Consider the following 21,502-nt stretch of genomic DNA (forward strand, 5'->3'; position numbering starts at 1 on the left):
TTAATCTAATTAGAATCCGATCAGGAGATGAGTGGAAAACAGCCTTCAACACTCGAGATGGGCACTACGAGTACTTGGTCATACCTTTTGGGCTTAGCAATGCACCTGCAGTTTTTCAGAAGTTCATGAACCACATCCTTCGAGATCTGTTATACCAGTATGCAGTAGTATACCTTGACGACATTTTGATTTTCTCCAAAGATTTGGAAAGTCATTCTGAGCACGTCTGTGAAGTATTATCCCGACTTCGAGCTAATCAGCTATACTGCAAATTGGAGAAGTGTTCCTTTGATCAAACAGAATTGAAGTTTTTGGATTATTTAATTTCGGGCTCAAGTCTTCAGATGGATCCAGAGAAAATATCCGCCATAGTCAATTGGCCCCGTCCAATAGGGCTAAAGGCAATTCAGCGTTTTCTTGGTTTCTGCAACTTTTATCGTCAATTTATTAGGAACTATTCTTCTATTGCAGCTCCTATCACTGCACTTACCAAGAAGGGTCAAGATACCAAAGTTTGGCCACAGGACGCAGAGGAGGCGTTTGTTGAATTAAAGCAGTGTTTCATTGCAGCTCCCATTTTGAATCAACCCAATTGTAATCAACCTTTCTTTCTAGAAGCAGACGCCTCTACAGTTGGTGTGGGGGTAGAAGAATGAAAGGGGTAAATGGTACTCATGTGGATTCTTTTCCTGTAAATTTTCGGCACCTGAAAAGAACTATGCAGTTGGGGATAAGGAGTTACTAGAGTGGAGGAGATAAGGAGATATCTGCTGGAGGGGCAAAATTTCCGGTGACGGTTTACACAGATCACAAGAACCTCACTTATCTCAAAACTGCTCATTGCCTGAATTATCGCCAGCTGTTTTTCGATAATTTTACCCTGGTTATTACCTATCGTCCAGGTTGCAAGAATGTAAAAGCTGATGCCCTGTCTTGAGCATTCAATTCTGCCCAGGAAGGTGAAGTAAAGGAAGACAAACCAATTTTAAATCCTGGGTGCTTTGTTGCAGTTACTAAAGTCAAGGTCCCACCAGGGAAAACATTTGTAGCACCCGAACTCTGATCTAAGCTACTCCAGTGGGCCCATTCTTCAAGTTTTTCGGGTCATGCGGGAGTGGGAAAAACTTTGGAGCTGATCCTTAGGAGTTATTGGTGGCCGACTGTACATCGTGATGTCAAGGACTTTGTGGCAGCTTGTACCATCTGTGCTCAGCATAAGGTGCCTCCTCAACTTCCTTCAGGGTCTTTATGTCCACTTTCAATACCTGATCGTCCTTGGTCTCATATATCCATGGACTTTGTAACAGACCTACCATCCTGCCAGGGTTTCAATACAATCTGGGTAGTGGTGGACAGATTCTCCAAGTTCGCTCACTTTGTTCCATTAATAGGGTTACCGTCGGCTCTGAAATTGGCTGAGGCATTTATTAAAGAAATCTTCAAGCTACAATTTACTTCCAGGTTCCAGAGAGCGTTATGTAAATGCTTTAATATCAAGTTAAGTTTTTCATCTGCATACCATTCTCAGAGTGATGGTCAAACGGAGCGCGTAAATCAAGATTTAGAGAAATTAATTCGGATATATGTCTCAGCTAATCAAGACGATTGGGTTTCCTTGTTGCCATGGGCTGAATTTGCTAACAATAATTTGTACCATGAGTCATCGGGGTACTCTCCATTCTTCATGCAGTATGGGCTACATCCCGTGATGCCAGAAGTACCAGCTCTTCAGTCAGTATCTCTTCCAGCTGTTGGTGGCACAGCGAGTCGGTTCTTCAAGATTTGGAGGGAGGTGAAAAAGAATTTGTGTAAAGCCTCTTCCAGGTATAAGCGGGTGGCAGACAAGAAAAGAAGGAGGTGTCCTGTGCTGAACCACAGTGATAAAGTTTGGTTATCCACTAAGCACTTATGATTAAAGGTTCCCACCATGAAGTTTGCTCCCAGAATCATTGGTCCCTTCCAGATTCTTCAGGTAATTAATCCGGTGGCTGTTCGCTTAAAACTTCCTGGACTCTTAGGGTTCCCAACGTATTCCAAACCTCTCTTCTGAAAACATTGGTGCTTAAACGATATTCGAGACAGTGCAACCCTCCCACTGCAGTCCTAGTGGATCACCAAGAGGAGTATGAAGTTAAACAGATTTTAGATTCCAGAATGTCCCGAGGTGCAGTTCAATTCCTGGTGGATTTGAAGGGATGCGGGCCGGAAGAACATTGTTGGGTTAAGGCCTCAGATATTCATGCATCTCAACTCCTTCGAAAGTTCCATCAGAAGTTTCCCAACAAGCCATTTGTGGGGTTTTTGGTGCCCACCCTTGGGGGGGGTAATGTCACAGTGTGTTGGACACCGGTCATCACTTACCGGGTCCGACAGCGTTGGCTCCTTGATGGGCAGCAGGCGGGGAGATCCCGGCGCCTGCTGCTGACAAGGTCCTCTCTGGCTCGTAGTATGTCTCCCGGCGAGCGGCAGCAGGGAGATCCCGGCGCCTGTTGCTGCTGGCTCCCGCTGTTAGAATGTGTGCAGATAGCCACGGCTCCCCTAGGGGCATGCACGCTGTACTGCAAGAAGATTTAAAGGGCCAGGCGCGCCAAATGTGATTCACGTTTGGCGCAAGATTTTAACTCCTCCCTATTAAGAGGGAGTCTCTGGCAACTGACAGGTGTCAGAGTATAGGCTCCAGTACCATACTCCAGTGTTCCTGTGCATATCCTGATTATTGGTTCTGACCTTGGCTTTGTTTGTGACTCAGATTCTGTTTGACCCCTGGTTCTGCGTTGATATCTGGTTCTGACCTTGGCTATTCCCTGTGACTTTACGCCTGCTCCCTGGTACTATCTCGTCTGTTTGGTTTTAACCTGGCTTGTCGACTACGCTAAAGTCTCCTGCACTCCAATCAAAGTTCACCAGCACCTGTATAGGGAAACCTAACCTGAGGGCCGTGACCTGTGTGTCGGATGCAGCCAAGTCCATACCTTCTTGCGAGGGTCCCTGGTGAATACCGCCGGCACATTAGATCTAGCCAATAGGTCTAGCCAATAGGTCTAGCCAATTTCCTGAATATGGGTTGCATCCTCAATCTGTCCGAGAGTTTGTGACAATAGGATTCAGGAGTTTACCAAGATGAGAGTTTAAAAACACTCACAAGACTGGACAAAACTCGTTTCCAAATGAGGGAAATTAATTCACCTGCCCGTGAGCTGTAAGGGGGACAGTGAACCAAACAAGAAAAAAGAAATCTACTTCCCCAACCAAGAGGTATTATTTCTGCTGGCAAATGGAACAGGAAGCATATCCACAGCAACAGAAGATAATTCAGAACAAAACCAAATAAGCATAGGCAGAGAGATGAACATACCTAGGAGAAATAAGCAAATAAATAAAATTCTAAGAGCAATGTGTGCAAATGCTAGGAGCTTAGGAAATAAAATCCCCAAACTAATTGCAATAATGACAAGGGATGATCCGGATATTGTTTCTATTATGGAGTCATGGTGCAATGAAAATCATGACTTGGACATAGCTATACCGAGATATACTTTATTTAGGAAGGACAGAATGGGAAGAATAGGAGGAGGAGTAGCAGCAATGTACAGCCGGCACAGGGTTCTGAGCACCCTGTGCCGGCTCTTGAGAAGGCGCCCTAACATTTGGGGGCGTGATTACACAGGGGGCCTAATTACCATAGGCCACGCCCCCTGTGTGACGTTATTTTGAGGCGTGCCCTCATGGCACGCCTCCAAATAATGTCAGGCTGGGGGTAAAGCCCAGCACTCCGTCACTGGCTGGGCTTCCCCCAGCCCTCTCCCGTCAGTGAATGGTTGCCGCGCGCATGCGCACGGCATCCATTCACACTCCGGGGGTCCGGCACCGCCACACAGCTACGTCGGTGGGGGTCCCCAACCTCCCGATTTGACCACCCGCGGGCCACTTTGTACTGCCAGTACTGTCCCGCTGAAATCGGGATGCTGGGGAGGGGTGCCACCCCTCTACGGGTGATGCCCCTATGCGACCGCACTGGTCGAACACCCCTAGAGCCGGCCCTGGCAATGTATGTCAAGGAAAGCATAAATACTACGTTAATACATAGTATTGAAGAAAAAACAAGTCCCATTGGGTGACTATAGAAACAGGGGAGAAAGTGATTTTTCGTATTGGGGTGATCTACTGACCACCAGGTCAGGAAGAGGAACTGGACAATAAACTATTGCAGGACATCACTAAAATGGCATTAAAAGGAGAGGTTATAATCATGGGAGATTTTAATCTACCCGATATAAACTCAAAATTTAAAAAGTGCAATATTAAAGGCAACATACCTTTGTATCAAAAGGGTTAGGAAAACCACAAGGAAAGGAAACCAGTGTGGTTTGGGAAAGAGGTGTCAAGTATTGTGAAAGCAAAAAAGATGGCCTTTAGGAAATATAAGCAGACGCACAATAATGAAGACAAAGAGGAGTATATTGTAAAACAGAAGGAGGCTAAGAAAGTAATCAGATGTGCTAAGGCAAAAGCTGAGGAGAAAATGGCACAGTCCGTGGATAAAGGGGGCAAAACTTTTCTTAAGTATATAAGCGAAAGGAGAAAAACAAAAGGTGGAATAAAAAGACTAAAGACAGAAAGAGGGAGTCTTGTTGAGGGAGACAATGTAATAGCTGATCATCTTAATAATTATTTTTGTTCAGTATTCATTACTGAGAGAGAGGGCAAGGGGCCACAGTTAAGTTGCAGGTATAATCAGAAAAAATGAGGTAGGAACAAGCACATTTACAGAGGAGAAGATCCTAACAGAACTCTCAAAACTGAAAGTGGATAAATCAATGAGGCCAGTTGAGATACATCTAAGCAGGAGCGGATTGGGAATTTAAAGTGGCCCTGGAAAAAAATGATGAAGTGGCCCTATGTGCGTGCCAAAACCGTGCGCCAAGAAAAGTGGGTGTGGTCTCGTAGTAAGGGGTGTGGTCTAATGTGAAATGCCATGCCCACAAGCCACTCCCCACACAATTTTAGTCATGCTGGGAGCATGCCCACCGCTCCAGGAGCTTTTGGGCATGCCCACAGTCCCTCTCTCCAGTGAATAAGCACAGCAAGCATGTGATTGACTATTTTCTTACCTATATGATTTCTCTGCAATGGGGAACCTCTGAAGAAATTGATCCTTCCTGGACAGGCAGTGTATTGAGCCGATATTCACTATTCATGCAGGATATCACATGGTCTGGAAGCCGCCTCCTGTTTGTGCCGCAATAAAACCAATGTCATTATCATGCAAAATAGGTTCAACCAGAGATAGAAACAGAAGTTTTGGGGCAGGACAAAATGTGAGTTTCCCATATCAAACAATTTTATATTAATAAAATATATTTGCTCATTTGGTACCATTTGCATCAGTAATATGGTTTAATTAGAATTGTTGTCTTACTGATGATTACTGCCCCCCAGTCTTTTCTTCTAATAGTACCAGCAGTCCTACCATCCTCTGTGTGTATCACCAGCACCATCACCCTGGCGTGTCTCTAGCCCATCCCCACCCCCATGTGTCTAACCAGCGACATCCCCTGCTTCTCTCCAGCACTATCCTTGTGTCTCCCCAATTTCATCATTCTGCGTCTCCCCAGTGACATCATCCTGTGTTTCCTCAGCACCATCCTCCAGCCCTAGCACAGAATAGCCCCCCTTCCCCCAGACAGATCATCTGCCCCTAATACAGCAGACCCCCCTTTCCCTAAAACAGATTATCATCTCTCCCTAGTACAGTATAACCCCCACCAGATAGATCATCATCTCCCCTGACCCCCTAGTACAGCAGATCCCCCTCCCCTCAGACAGATCATCATCTCCCCTGACCCCCTAGTACAGCAGATCCCCCTCGGACAGATCATCTCCCCTTAGCAAAAATTAGCTCCCTACAACCCTCTGCCACATTTCATCTCTCCTTAGTACAGAATAACCCCCCAGCCCCCCTCTCAGATCATCATTATGCTCATTATCCCCTCTCCTAAGCCACTTTTTCTAAACTCATAAAAGAGGTCAATTAGAACTTCAAAACAAACAAGTGGGTACAGCAGTTAGACTATATTCTAGGGGCAGTTGCAGGCTCTGGTACAAAAATATGCTACGCCCCGCACCAAGATTACAATATGCCGCAAAGTAGTGGATGACATGGAGAAGTAGAGGGTGATGGAGAGTCAGAGGGGGTGACAGGGAGAAGGTGACAAGAAGGGGCAGGGGGTGACAGGGAGAGGGTGACAAGCAGAGGGTGATAGGTAGAAGCAGTGGGTGACAGAGGGAGGTAGAGTGTGACAGAGAGTGGGTGAAAGGAAGAAAGTGATGGTGAATAGATGACAGGGAGAGGCAGAGGGTGACGAAGAGGCAGAGGGTGACAGTGGATGTAAGGGAAAGGTAGAGGGCGATGGGCAGTGGGTGGCAGCTTGGTATACAGTTAGTTTGGAAAGTTTGTGTGCACTTTTATCAGTATATAACTGTTAAAATAAATACAAATTATTTTTTGAAAGAGCAAAACATTTTCTAATTCATAGATTGGGCTAGTGCATAGAAAAAAAATCAAAACATAACACAAAAAATTAAAATGAGCAACAACTGTTAAAGTATTACTAGCACTCATAGTACCCTTTGGTTAGATATAATAAGTTACCATAGCATTATTATGATAGAACAAACAAATACATCCCCCCCTTATGTATATACAACTCTATGTGTACACAGCCTCTGCCGCGGAATCAGTATGATTTACCGCCGGCCGCAAATCAAATCCCGACAGAGGAAGCCCGGCAGGGGTGAAGATCCCGAACGTAAAAGGTAAGTATTAACTAACCCTATTCTACACCCTAATCCTAACCATCCTTTAGGTGTGCCTAACCCTAACCTCCCCCCCAAGTGCCTAGCCCTAACCCCCCCTTCCCCGCAGTCTAACCCTAAGTCTCCGGAGAGGGGTGCCTAACCATAACCGCCCCCCGGGGGTGCCTAACCCTAATCCCCCCTTCCCCTACCCTATCCCTTACCTTCCAGGGGGGTGCCTAACCCTAAGTCCCCCCTGGGGGCCCCTAAACTCCCCACCACCGCGGCTGTCTGCGCCCGGCTTACCTTCGATCGGTAAGCCGGTTGTCGGGCTCCTGGCGTAGGTCTAATGACAGGCATCGAGATTTCATGATCCTTCCTCCTCCTCCTCCTCCTCCTCTCTCCCTACCCCCCCTCCAGCCTGGGGGCACACTCCTCACTACCGCTGGGCATACATAAACACTATACATCCCTGCACATCCATAGCACACACACCATGCTACACCACAGTCCAGGACAGCAGTGCTGCCATTACAGACTGTACCACAGCCAGGGCCAGTGCTAGGGTGTTCGGCGCCCCTCAGCAAACTATAAACTTGCATCCTCCTACAAATGCGTCAGGTAGTGGTTAACGCTGGGGAGAGGTAGAGGGTGACAGAGGAAGACAGGGAGAGGGAGTGGGTGACACTGGGACGAGGCAGTGGGTGACACTAGGGTGAGGCAGTGGGTGACAGTCAATAGGTGAAAGCCAGTGGGTGACACTGGGGAGAGGCTGTGGGTGACACTGGGAGAGGTAGAGGGTGACAGAGAGGAAGACAGGGAGAGGGAGTGGGTGACACTTTGGTAAGGCAGTGGGTGACAGTCAATAGGTGATAGGCAGTGGGTGACACTGGGGAGAGGCTGTGGGTGACACTGGGGAGAGGTAGAGGGTGACAGAGGAAGACAGGGAGAGGGAGTGGGTGATGAGGAGAAGCAAAGGGTGAAGGAGAGAGGCAGAGGGTGATGGGAGAGGGTGACGGGGAGAGGCAGAGGGTGATGGGAGAGGGTGACGGGGAGAGACAGTGGGTGTCAAGCAGAGAGTGTCAGTGAGAGGCAGAGAGTGACAGGCTGTAGGTGACAGGAGAGAGAGGGTGATGGGGAGAGGCAGTGGGAAGAGAGCCCCATAGGTTGTGGATATCTCAGGGGACACAACATAACATTATCCCCAACCAAGGGCCAGATAGAGGAAATTTTCCTGCTCTATGGAGGTATTGAAGTGTGAAATCAAAGCTGTCTAGTGTTCTGGGGCAGTACTTACTGTATGGCCAAGAGAGGAGGCAGGACACAAGGCAAGCCGGGAGGGAGGAAGGACATAGAGCACGAGGATCCGCAGCCAAGATGAGCAGCTTATCTGTGGATTGGAGATCTGCTGAGGAGGAGTAGAGCCCTCATAAGCTGGAAACTTGTGGTTGGGATTAAAGAATAGAAGCATCGGAAGGGGGCAGAGCCAGCAAGACACAGCGGCAGAGCTGTTATTAAATCAGTCCTTTGGCTGTTCTGAGTCAGGACAGCTCAGCTCCGCCTCCACTCCTATCTGCTGAGCAGTGAGCAATGCTCCTGACCAGCCTTAGTATCTGCGCCCCTATCATGGAGGAATGGTCAAGAACGTGACAACTACAGTTTAATGCCAAAAAATGCAAGATTATCCACTTGGGTCTCAAAAATCCAAAAGGCTAAATGTAGTATTAATGGCACTATACTGGAAAGTACTGAAGAGGAAAGGGATCTAGGAGTCACTATTTCAGGCAAGCACACATTGTAACAAAACAATGAGGAAGGCAAGTCAGATGCTTGGTTGCATAGGGAGAGGAGTCAGTAGCAGAAAGAAAGAAGTGATAATACCACTGTATAGGTCATTGGTATGTACTCATCTCAAATACTGTGTTCAGTTCTGGAGGCCATATCTCCAGAAGGATATTAATACATTAGAGACTGTATAAAGAAGTGCAAGGTCTACACCACAAAACGTACCAGGAAAGACTAAAAGATCTTAATATGTATAGTTTGGAGCAGAGAAGGGAAAGTGGGGGGCATGATAGAAACATTCAAATATATAAAGGGTTTTAACAAGGTAAAGGAAGAAGACATTCTTCAATTAAAGAGAAGTATTAGAACAAGAGGACATGTTCTGAAACTGGAGGGTGGTAGGTTCAGGGGAAATTTGAGGAAATATTACTTCACAGAAAGGGTAGTGGACAAGTGGAATAGCCTCCCATCAGAGGTGGTAGAGGCTAAGACAGTAGAGCAATTTAAACATGCATGGGATAGAAATAAGGATATCCTTCAGAAGAAGTAAGGATCAATAAGGGTTGAGGTAACAATATGTTTAAAAATGGGGCAGACTTTATGGGCCAAGTGGTTCTTATCTGCCGTCAAATTCTATGTTTCAGCAGAAACATACACAGATCAGTGTGATCTGCGCATGTTTCTGCCTGTAAATAGCTGAAAAAAGGGTAACTAAAAAAAAAAAATCCCCCCCCCCCTCCTGAGCCCGTCCTGGTTCTAAAAATATAAATGTGTAGGGTTCCCCTGTATTTTATGAATTGTCCCCAAATGCCTCCACACATAGCATTAGACCACCCCACATCACCTACACATACACCATAGGAATCACACTCATATTTTCAGTGCTTATGAATACATTACCTTGATCTCACATAGCCAACAGGCAGTGCTGGGGGCAGAGAGGGGGGAGAGGGCAGGCAACACTTGGGACATTGCTGGGGGTTGGGTTAGGTGGCAGCTTGGGCAGTGCTGGGGGCAGGGAGCAGTTGGGGTAGAGGCAGGGCCGGATTTCCCACTAAGCAACCTAGGCGCTCGCCTCGGGCCTGGTGGGACCCAAGGGGCCCGTGGACGGGCCCCTTTGCCCCCAAAAATCTCGAGCAATGTTCCCAGAGGAGCATTGCTCGAGTACCGCGTGACGTCATGACGTCACGCGGTCCCGCCTATACTCCCAGTGCAGTGCACACAGTGCTCTGTCGGAGAGTGACTCTGTGTGTGCCTGCACAGAGTTGGACTGTCCGGTGGGCCCAACTGACTTTTCCCTGCACTCGGAGGAAGGGGGCGGAGCCTTCAGTGTTGGGACCGCAGTGACTGACTATCCGTGTTGGCTGCTCCTAGGGAGGTCGGGACGGGGAAGGCTGTGTAAGTGACAGCATGTGAGATTTGTAAATTGAACTGTGGCGTCAGTGGGGGAGCACCCAGTGCAGACCAGCCATAGCATACAGTAGCTGCACAGAGACTGACTACCGTACCTGCACACAGGACGAAGCAGGAGCAGAAGCAGCAATTAAGGTAAGTGTACTACAATTATCTTCTTGCAGCAGTGTCTGTACAGTGTGGAACTACAAGACTCTGCATGCCCTGCCATAGGTCAAGCTGAGACTTGTAGTTCCATAAAGCTGGAAAGCCATCCCTTACTCAAGATCAGTTTCACTCCCACTCTGTGATGGGAACAGACACACACACATTTTATATCTATCTCATATCTACTGTGTGTCATATCTACTGTATGTCATATATCTATCTATCTATCTTTCTATCTCATATCTACTGTATCTCATATCTATCTATTTATCTATCTATCTATATATCTATCTATCTATCTCATATCTACTGTATCTCATATCTATCTATCTATCTAGCTCATATCTATCTATCTATCTATCTATCTATCTATCTATCTATCTATCTATCTATCTATCTATCAGTGATCCAAGGAAATGGAAAACGAAAGCCCTCACCAGGTTTTTAGAGAAATATATAGTTTAATATACCACAGTCGTACCCATGCAGGTAGCCAGCTCAATTGTGATGCCACATGCCGACGGCTGGGGACAAGATGGAGGTGCGTTTCCATTCTTGATACTCATAGATGCTCTCTAGACTGTGATAGCGGGAATGCGCACTCGCGGCAGCAGCAAACGTGAACCTGGAAGTGCTGGGTGCGCTTAATGCATGGTGTACTTTGGATTACAGCAGATGATGGCTGGACACACTGCGTGGAAGGTAAGCACCTTTTCTTTGAGCACTCACTGGTTTGTGACTTCAGGTTCTTCACGCTATACAGTATATGGGGCCGGGAAGGCAGTGTGGTGTGTGCTGCTGTTGATGCATTCTGTGATGACCCTCTGACCCTGGTGCTGAGTTGTTACTGTTGGTCTACCTGGATAAAGGACTTTCAGGATCCCAAACACCGGCATGTGGCATCTGTAATGTGCAACAATTGAGCTGGCTGCCTGCATGGTATTACGGTGGCATATTAAAAGTTTATATTTCTTCACAACATGGTGAATGCTTTCGTTTTCCATTGCCTTGGATCACTTGCTAGTTTTAGTAGGGCGCCGCATCCTGCCCTTTTAGCAGCACCCTGCTAAAACAGCATGCCCTCAGCCTTTCCCACCCACGAGCCGCAGTGTCCTGTAGGTGGGAAAAGTTGCGGTGACCTTTTGGCATCTATTCACCCTGAAGGGAGAGCTTGCTTTGCCTCCAGGAAATCCAAGCGTGACAAATTGGAGGCGTCCACCTTTGGCGCGTGCAGAGACTCCTGGCCTGGCCCCACGGCTCCCAGCCGTTCCCACAGCCTAGCAGGAACACTGTATATACATAGTGTATACTGTATACCGGATACAGGTCTCAGATGCACAGATCTTCATTTACAGATGATCCCCATGACATTATGTAGCACAGCAATAAAAAATGTAATGCTGCTAGGACTTCCAGTAGCAGTTTAATAAAAAAAAAAAAAAACAGAATTGTTAAAAAAAAGATAATAAAAATATTATTTATTTGAATGAAGCATTTTTTCCTCCTCTAGTCCTACACTATCTCAATCAAGAGATGAGATACTGTATATAACTGCAATCCTTCTAAAACAGGCAGCCGGTGATAGCTTTTGTTGTCTTCAATTGTTAATAGGGAAAAGACCTCTTGCAAAAAGAACTGTTTTTGACAGATTTAGGATCTTTTTGATAAATAGAAGTCTAATGGGCATATTAACTAATCTAATTTTGCAGGAAATCCTCCAAAAAACATCTGTTTCAGGGGATATCCAAAAATGTAAGTATCTCCTGGATGTTTATGCTTGCAATAAAAGCCCCCATAGGTTTCTGTAGGGGCTGCTATATTGTGAGATTTACCAAGCTTGACCCTGTTAGCTAACACCATTGTAGCCCATGGGCTACACATATGGCAGATATTACTGGGATATTACTGCGCCCCTGTCACTGGATGCCATTTTACAATACATCCAGGCAGTAAATAATTTCTTATTGCCATGATAAGAGGCTATAAGAAATTCTAATTATAGTGTCTAAAACCCGATAATTAATAAATGGATCCCTAAATGAGAAAGTGCCCAGCTACTTGCCTATAATGCTTTTTAGCCATTAATTTTACACAGTAGACAGGGGTCCTCTTTTTTATATTATAGAGAGCCCTTAAAATATATTTACTTTGTATAGAAATGTAAGCTGACCACGTGGATGGAATCTGCCACCTGCACTGCACGGAGAAGCTACAGTACCAAGGCGACGCAGACTGTCCAGACAAGCTATAAGGTAGGTGGCTTTCAGCCAATAATACTTTATCCTTACCACTGCCTATGGTTCTTCAGTGTTATGTAACTACAAAAAAATAGCATGTCCTATCACAGGGCAAGCTAAAACTTGTAGTTCCAAAATACCTTGGGGAGGCATAGTTTACACTGTTTAATAGACAGCCACCAAAAAAAACACATAGAGGCCTATTTATCAATTAATATACACCTTCTTCTGCGTCCAGCCCGTCACCTTCTGCCCCAGACCCCATCACATTCCTCTGTCACCAGGAACCATCACCTTCCTCTGCTTCCAGCCCCTGTCACCTTCTGCCCCAGACCCCATCACCTTCCTCTGTCACCAGGAACCATCACCTTCTTCTGCGTCCAGCCCCTGTCACCTTCTGCCCCAGACCCCATCACATTCCTCTGTCACCAGGAACCATCACCTTCTTCTGCATCCAGCCCCTGTCACCTTCTGTCCCAGACCCCATCACCTTCCTCTGTCACCAGGAACCATCACCTTCTTATGCGTACAGCTCCTGTCACCTTCTGCCCCAGACCCCATCACCTTCCTCTGTCACCAGGAACCATCACCTTCTTCTGCGTCCAGCCCCTGTCACCTTCTGCCCTAGACCCCATCACCTTCCTCTGGCTCAGCCTCCTTTATATTCTTCTGCCCCCACCTTCCTCTACGTCCAGCCCCTGTGACCCCTGTCAGCTAAGCTTTTTTGGAGTTTAGTCCCGGTAGTTTACACCATCTTTAGATGGTATAAACTACTGTAAGCCTATGGAGGCTCCAAGGGCAGGAAGGAGATCATTAGATCTCTCCCCCGCAACCCCCAGCCGGCTCTGGAAACTGATGTTGTGCACATGCGCAGTGCCAGCTTTCCCAGGAGAAGTCTTTCACAGAAGTGAAAGACTTCTGTAATTTGCTGGGCATATAACTCTCAGGGACAGCAGTTACCGCAAACTACTGTCCCTGCATGTTCCCCTTTGTACATAGTGGGAATATTTTCATTAAAAAGCTTTAAAAAGTTGATTATAAGGAGGAAAATCCCCCCAAAGAATGTAAGGGGCATGAATCAGGAACTCGCATATAGTGCTATGGATTGTTTGAGGGAGGGGGCCCCAAACTGGTGTCTTGCCTAGGGCCCCATGAGGTGTAAATCCGGCTCTGGGTAGAGGGGGTTATGGGCAAGCTGCACTTGATGTAGATTTGGGGGCTAAGGCAGGGAGCAGTTGGGCCATGGAGGTAAGGGCATGTGGCAGTTTTGGTTGGAAGGGGGGATAAGGGTAAATAGCATTTGGGCTAGTACTAGGGTAAAGGAGGGGGCTAGGATAGATAACAGCTGGGACAGTACTGGGGGCATGGGGATTATGGTAGATAGCAGCTGGAGCATTACTGGGGACAAAGAGAGGGTTAGGGGCAGGCAGTGTGGAAGTTTTGGGGGGTAGGGAAAAGGTAAGCGTAAATAGTTGCTGGTGCAGTACTGGGGGCAAGGAGGGGGTTAGAGGCAAACAGTGCTTAGGGTGGGCAGAGGGTAAGGTTAGATATCTGCCGGGGCAGTACTTGGGGGCAAGGAGAGGATTAGTGCAGGCACTAATGGGGGTAGGGAGGGGGTAATGGCAGATAGTATTTGGGGCAAGGAGGGGGTTAGGAGCAGGCAGTACGAGGTGCAGGAGTTACCTCCTTCCTGCTGGGACCACTCGGCCATGTCACCAAAGCCATCTCATCCAGTATGAGCTGCAGCTTCAGCTTGTCCTTCAGCAACAGTGTGTAGAGCTCCAGCTACCTCCTAGCCCAGGCAGTATCCACCTTGTCCCCGGATTCCTGTGTGTGGAGAGTTGGCTGAAGGAGTCGAGGATGGACTGCAGCCTGCTGGGAGGGCCCGCCACTGCCAACATGATGGGGGCAACAATACTGCTATTGAAGCCGGGAGACTCACATGGTGACTGATGGGGAAGGTGTGCAGAGCCCAAGAGAAGTCACTGGAGAGCTGGATTGAAATAGCAGAGTGGCGCACTGGCAGGTAGGGAGGGAGGGATAGGGAGGGAGAGAGACTGTAGGCGGAATGGCGGCTTGTCTGGGGAGACACTACAGGTGGCGATTGGCTGTTGAGACACCGCAGGCGGCGATTGGCTGGGGAGACACTGCAAGTGTCAATTGGCTGCAGCGCAGGCGCACACAGGCAGATCATAGTGCTTCCTGTGGGACCTGCTCTTTTACTAAAAGTGAGTCCTAGGCAGCCATTTCAGGGTAAAAGACATGCTATAGTGCGTATTTACGATCACTGGGTGTCGGTATTTTAACTGTGCCGGGAATTTCATGCGTCTTTATTTTGTCGATGTGGGTATCGTGGTTGTTAGTAGTCTGTCCATGTCGGTGTTATGAGTGTTGAAACTTTGATATCGGCATTATGTCCACCAGGATTTAGTCAGGTGGGATTTTTACTACATCCCTTTTATATCTATAGATAGAAATAGTAGTTACATTTAAGAAGCAAAACTCAGGACCTGCCGGAACATCTTTTCCTGATATCACTCTAGTTATATCTACAGTACTAAAATGGATGAAGTTTAGGGTAGGCCTACCGAATTTGCCAGGGTTTTCCTTCTGCTAACTTGCATTTCCATGAAATTATTCAGTAAACAAGGACATCTTTACCAACAGATAATAATTTTAAATTACATTTATAAGACAATTATACTTTTAGAATACATCTGTCTACACTGACAAGGTTTCAAGCACTGTGATTCATTGGGGGTGATTCAATTATTTTAAAGGTGGTGATGATTAATGGGTGCCCAGTGTTGCAATTTAATTGTTCTGGGCGCCCATTATTATTGCGGTCTTCACACCCTATTAGACCGGCCTTAGCTGTTTTACATGGCTAAACCTGTCTAAAGTGCTGGATAGGCTAACCACGAGTTTATCGCACATTTTCGTTTGCAGAAATGCCGGCGCAGGTGGCTATCATGCCTGAACGGAGCAACAATTGAATTGCTCCATCGGGTGCCTTTTAAAGTAGCAGCCGGAAAAACAATTGCATCACTCCCATTAAGCGGTCTGTCTGGATTCCATTGCTACGTAGTTATAAACTGGTTAGTCTTATACAAGAGGTTTACAAATAGCGAATACCAAACGTTTGAGGTCCTGATGCATAACACATAGTAATTTAAACATGGCTAGATCTCTTCCTCGGATATTGATTATAATTCTTCCCAATTAATGTTTAATCTGTATGTTCAGAATTCAATGTTATTGAGAACAAGTCTTCTTATAAGGTTTGGTATGGATGTATTCCCCCTGTGCCCACCAGATGTCTGATCCAGAGAGGGTTTTCCAAATACCAGTGTTTCAGAACTAAAGAAAAGTACAAGTTAGATCCCTGGTGCTTATCTGGAACACCTGTGGGTATTATGTGTAATATAAGCCAGCAGCCAAAAAAGATAAGTGTATTTTCTTTGTTTAAAGCTGTAAATGTTATATATTTACTCCAAAACATCAAATACATAATCAATAAAGAAAGTAGAGTTAATTTCAAATCGTGTTGTAACAAAAAATACAATGAAAAAAATTAGTTGACTGTGACATTAAAGCATTCACACACCACTAGGGGGCGCTTCAGATCTGCAAGTGAGATAGATATTCATGCGACAGATGCTGGGAAATTAAAAATTCAGTTTGATGTTCAATATTTTAGAGTATTTTCTGTTAATTGAATGCATTCTGAAGCTCAGCCAACAGTCTTGTGCATAGAGGAGGATTGTTGTAATGGCAACAATTCCTAAGCTCATATATAATTATGTTGCCAATATTCTATTTATTTGTTCATTTGATTGTTAGAAAAACCTGCACGGTACAGCTTTGCCAAGAAGTTTGAGGCACAGCATCATTTCAATATAACAACAGAACAGTCTCAGCTTCATGGGTTTAATAGTGTGAGTTGTTACATTGATGCAAAGTCAATTTGCTTGGCTAGCAGTTAGTTTTTTCTAAAGTTGTATTTTAGGTGTCACTCTATATTATTATTGTTTACCCTATTCATTTGGTGGTGTACATTGTACACATACACACTAACTGTAAAACTGTTAAACGCACAGTACGGCAAGGAGAAGTATATACTGTGACCACAGCATCCGCCAACAACAGCCGGGACCGCCGCTTCTCCTGTGCCCCGGCCCATCACTGGCACGTGTGGAAGGTATTCGGGGTATCAAGGGACACTGGAGGAGTGACCGGGAATATATGATTATATGCTATCTTACAAGAGTTCCTATGGTACACATACCTATGAATATTACTCTATAACTCAAAAAGGAAGCACTACACTATATAGTCTTTTTCTTGTTGTTTCTGGCTCTGTTTGGAGCCCCTCCTATAAAGGTTTCCCAGCCACCGGAATTCCAGGTTCATCCCACCACCTGGAATCACCAGGCAAAGTCTCAGATAAGCTATCAAGATTTTCTATTCGGTACGCACATTACTTTTAGAGCACGTGCACAAATATCCATAATTTATCCCACTATTAGGCGCATGCCCTTTCTAACCCCCTTCTACTATATATATATATATATATATATATATATACTGTTTATATACACACACACAGTAATGTGCAAAAAATTTAGGCAGGTGTGGAAAAAATGCTGCAAAGTAAGAATGCTTTCAAAAGTAGAAGTGTTAATAGTTTATTTCTATCAATTAACAAAATGCTAAGTGAATGAACAGAAGAGAAATCCAAATAAAATCAATATTTGGTGTGACCATCCTTTGCCTTCAAACAGCATAAATTTTTCTAGGTACACTTGCACACAGTTTTTGATGGAACTCGGCAAGGAGGTTGTTCCAAACATCTTGGAGAACTAACCACATATTTTCTATGGATGTAGGCTTGCTCAAATCCTTCTGTCTCCATGCAATCCCAGACATACTCGATGTTGAGATCAGGGCTCTGTGGAGGCCATATCATCACTTCCAGGACTCCTTGTTCTTCTTTACGCTGAAGACAGTTCTTAATGACATTGGCTGTATGTTTGGGGTCGTTGTCCTGCTGCTGAATACATTTGGAGCCAATCAAACGCCTCCCTGATGGTGTTGCATGATGGATAAGTACCAGCCTGTATTTGTCAGCATTGAGGAATCCATTAATCCTGACCAAATCCCCAACTCCATTTGCTGAAATGCAGCCCCAAAGTTGCAAGGAACCTCCACCATGCTTCACTGTTGCCCCGCAGACACTCATTATTGTACCGCTGTCAAGCCCTTCGGTGAAAAAACTGCTTTCTGTTACAGCCAAATATTTAAAATTTTGACTCATCAGTCCAGAGCAGCTGCTGACATTTTTCTGCACCGAAGTTCCTATGTTTTCGTTAAACAAAATTAACCTAGCATCTGCCGCGACACCTGTATTGAGCATACTAATGTTCCAGCAGCCAAACATCAACAACAAGTGGGGATTGCCAATCTCCACACAAAAGAAATATTGCAGATTTTGTGCTGTGGAGCTAAGAACATCAAATAATACAACATTAAGTACTCAATATATAATTAATTAAAATAACAGTAATAGAACTTCGCTAATATCTCCCTGGAGTGTATAAAATATGGTAATCATAAACACTCAGAAAGTAATTGTCACGACCAGAGTATCTCTTCCCAGGAGCCTGCGGTGCTTACCAGTGCGGACGCTGTGGTGTGGCCCTTCCAGCGGGGGAGCTGGTACTTGGAGACTGGCGCTGGGTGTGAGCGGGGGTCTGATGTCTGTGAGTCCTGCTGGCAGGGGTAAGGCTATTAGCATCACCATGCTGCAGGTGTCTGGGCGCGGCCATCTTGCCTCAGGGCATGTGACATAGTGGGCCTATCCTGATGCATCAGGTGATCTCTCCCAGCCACTCACGCTCTGCTGCTGGGTACTTAAGGGGGTTTGGAGCTCCCTGTAGTTGCCAGTGCAACGTGTTTCACAGCTTGCTGTGAGAGAGTTGCCTGGGCTCCTAAGCCTTGTTCCTGCTCTGGTGCTACCTCTGCCTCCTGTCAGCTAATCGGCTATCACAGATCTCCCAGCACCACTCTGACCAGCCCCACAGCTTCCAGTTCGTTGTCAGCCATTCATCAAGGATGTCTCATTCAAGTCATTCTACAGAATATCAGGATATCTCATTCAAGTAATTCCACAGCATATCAGGATATCTCATTCAAGTCATTCCACAGCATATCAGGATATCTCATTCAAGTCATTCCACAGCATATCAGGATATCTCATTCAAGTCATTATTTGGGCCATAGGTGGTTGCGGCAGGTGGAATTTTCAAATTAAAAAAAAAAATCACATTGGCCACTTTAAAATATGCTTGCACCCAATTTCAAGTACCGCAAATTTGGTGGAACTAGTCAATTCTAAAAAAAAAATTTGCTAAATGCTATTCTTTACCACTTTCACCAAAGACACTAAATAGCACCTACTGAGACCATTTAAAGACCCCAAATACCTTTAGCAGAGCTATTCGGAGGTACCCATAGTGAACCCCCATGTCAGAGCATCTTTTGGGGGGGTGTCAGGCTATTTTCTCCAAAAATGACAAGACTTTTTTTTTAATTCAATACATTTTTATTGATTTTTATAAACAATACAAACGTAAAATTAAACTGACATTGCTGAATTGTTGTAAAAACAATATATTATATTGACAGTTGTTAATTCACAATAAAGTTATATATTCTTTTTCAAAGATACCATGGACGTGGCCTCTTATTTTGTTATATTTTAAACATCAACGTAAAATATATAGTAAGAGGGAAAAAGGAGGACCAAACCTGATCAGTTGCAGTTATTTCGATCTAGCAAGCCTCAAATACATGTGTCTTTTAACTTTTTGAATCACAATGAAACATTATACATAGAAAAAATTATTATATCAGATATTTAATAATTATCAGCAGGACTCATTTAACAGTTACTAATCACCGACAGACTGTTAATTGGTGTGATGGGCATGTGATGATTCAAGCCACCTAGACCATACTTTAAGGTATGTCTTTTCTGACTTCCTGGCTATAAATACATATTTTTCGTGTGAAACTACTTTGTTTACCGGTGATAGCCATGTGTTAATATTCGGGCCACTAGGTGCCATCCATTCCCTCACTATGCAAACTTTAGCAAGCATGGACATGTTGTTTACAAATATTTTAGGGTATTTTACAATATAATCATCCTCAGTGTTAGCCAGAACGCATGATACCAGAGTGAGGACATCTTGTGGTATACCTGTATCTGATATAATGCGACATACTTTTTGCCAAAAAGTGTTTATCTGTGGACATTGCCACATAACGTGCCAGAAATTTCCCTCCATTGAGTTACATTTGGGACATTGCGTGTTTGCCCTACCCCCAATTGCGTATAACCTGGCAGGTGTTATATACACTCTGTGAAGTATAAACAACTGTATCTGTTGAAATCGAGCAGATACTGTGGCAGTGCGCGGACTGGCCAAGGCTATTTGCCACGCCTCGTCAGAAATTGCACCAACATCATTTACCCAGTTCTGTCTAATATGGGCTAGATCAGATGAGTGATGCCCATCCAATAGTTTATTATATAAAATAGAGATCAGGCGGTGAGAACCTATAGACGTCATCAGTATTGTAAGCGGTGAGTCACGGAGAAGCAGAGGGGCCCCTCTGAATTGAGCATTAAGTGCGTGCCTAAGTTGAAGGAATCTGTAAAAATACTCCCCAGGGACTTTAAACTCATCTTGAATTTGCTGAAAAGATTTCAGATATCCCTCTCGATATAGCTGCCCAACAGATGGCACTCCCCATTTTCCCCACACTTCCCCAACTTGTAACTCAGAAAGCTCAGTAAACGTCCTTGAGTGAGCCAACGGAGTATCCGGATCTAATCCCTCCACTTTTAAAATCTGCGAGGTCAATCTCCAAATCTTCACTGCTTGTTTAAACAGGGGAATTTTGACAATTACCAAACTATCGCTAAGGAGTAGTTGAACCGGAGACAAACCTGTGCCGCTCCCAGCCATAATGTAGTTTAGCATTGAATCTGCCTGTATTACATGAAACCACTCCCATTAGTGTGCCAGTTGCGTGCATAGTAGTATAATGAAAAACGAGGGCAATGCCATACCACCTGAATCTCTTCGTCTAGTCAATGTGTCAGTTTTAATTCGAACTCTCCCACCAGACCAAATTAAAGAGGAAAGCAGGCCATCAATCTGTTTAAATATTCGCTGTGGAATATATATTGGGGAATGTGTAGAACATACAATAGTTTGGGCTGTACGACCATTTTAACTATGTTTACCCGGCCTGTCATAGTTTTCCCCAATCAGAGACTCGAGTTTTAATAAACTCCAGCTGGGGATTAATATTAAGGGCCAGATATCGTGAGGGATCCTTTGCAATCCAGATTCCAAGGTATTTAAAAGAATTTACCCAATTTAGCGAGAAGCATTGCAGTGGATCAGTTGGGCCAGGATCTACAAACGGGAGCACGAAGGATTTGTCCCAATTCACGCATAGACCGGAGTATCTACCGAATGTATCAATAGTACTCAAAACATACAATATGGAAACCACATATGTTGAAATGAACAATAAAATATTGTCTGCATATAGCGCAATCTTATCTACTATAGTTCCCACGGTAAGTCCTAATATATGAGGGCAGGCTCTAATTTTGCACGCCAAGGGTTCAATGGCAAGGGCGAACAAGATAGGAGACAGGGGACAGCCTTGCCTAGTACCACAGAACAGCAGAAACTGGGAAGAGACAAATCCATTTACCGCAACTCTTGCCACTGGAGCAGAGTACAATAATTTAACCCATTTTATAAATCCCGGACCAATTCCAAATCCCTCCAGTGTCTTCCATAAGTATTCCCACTCCACTGAATCAAACGCCTTAGCGGCGTCAAGGCACATTATTACAGATGTTGAGTCATCCCTTTGGGGCATTTGCAAATGGTTGAACAGGCGTCTGAGATTAATGGCAGTTGATTTGCCAGGCATGAAGCCTGTTTGATCCGGGTGAATTAATTGTAGTATAACTTGGTTAATTCTAGTAGCTAGAATTTTTGCTATGATCTTTATATCAGTAGGTAGTAATGATA

This window comes from Taudactylus pleione, unplaced genomic scaffold (assembly GCF_031769625.1).
Source record: "Taudactylus pleione unplaced genomic scaffold, aTauple2 ptg000075l, whole genome shotgun sequence".
NCBI lineage: Eukaryota > Metazoa > Chordata > Amphibia > Anura > Myobatrachidae > Taudactylus > Taudactylus pleione.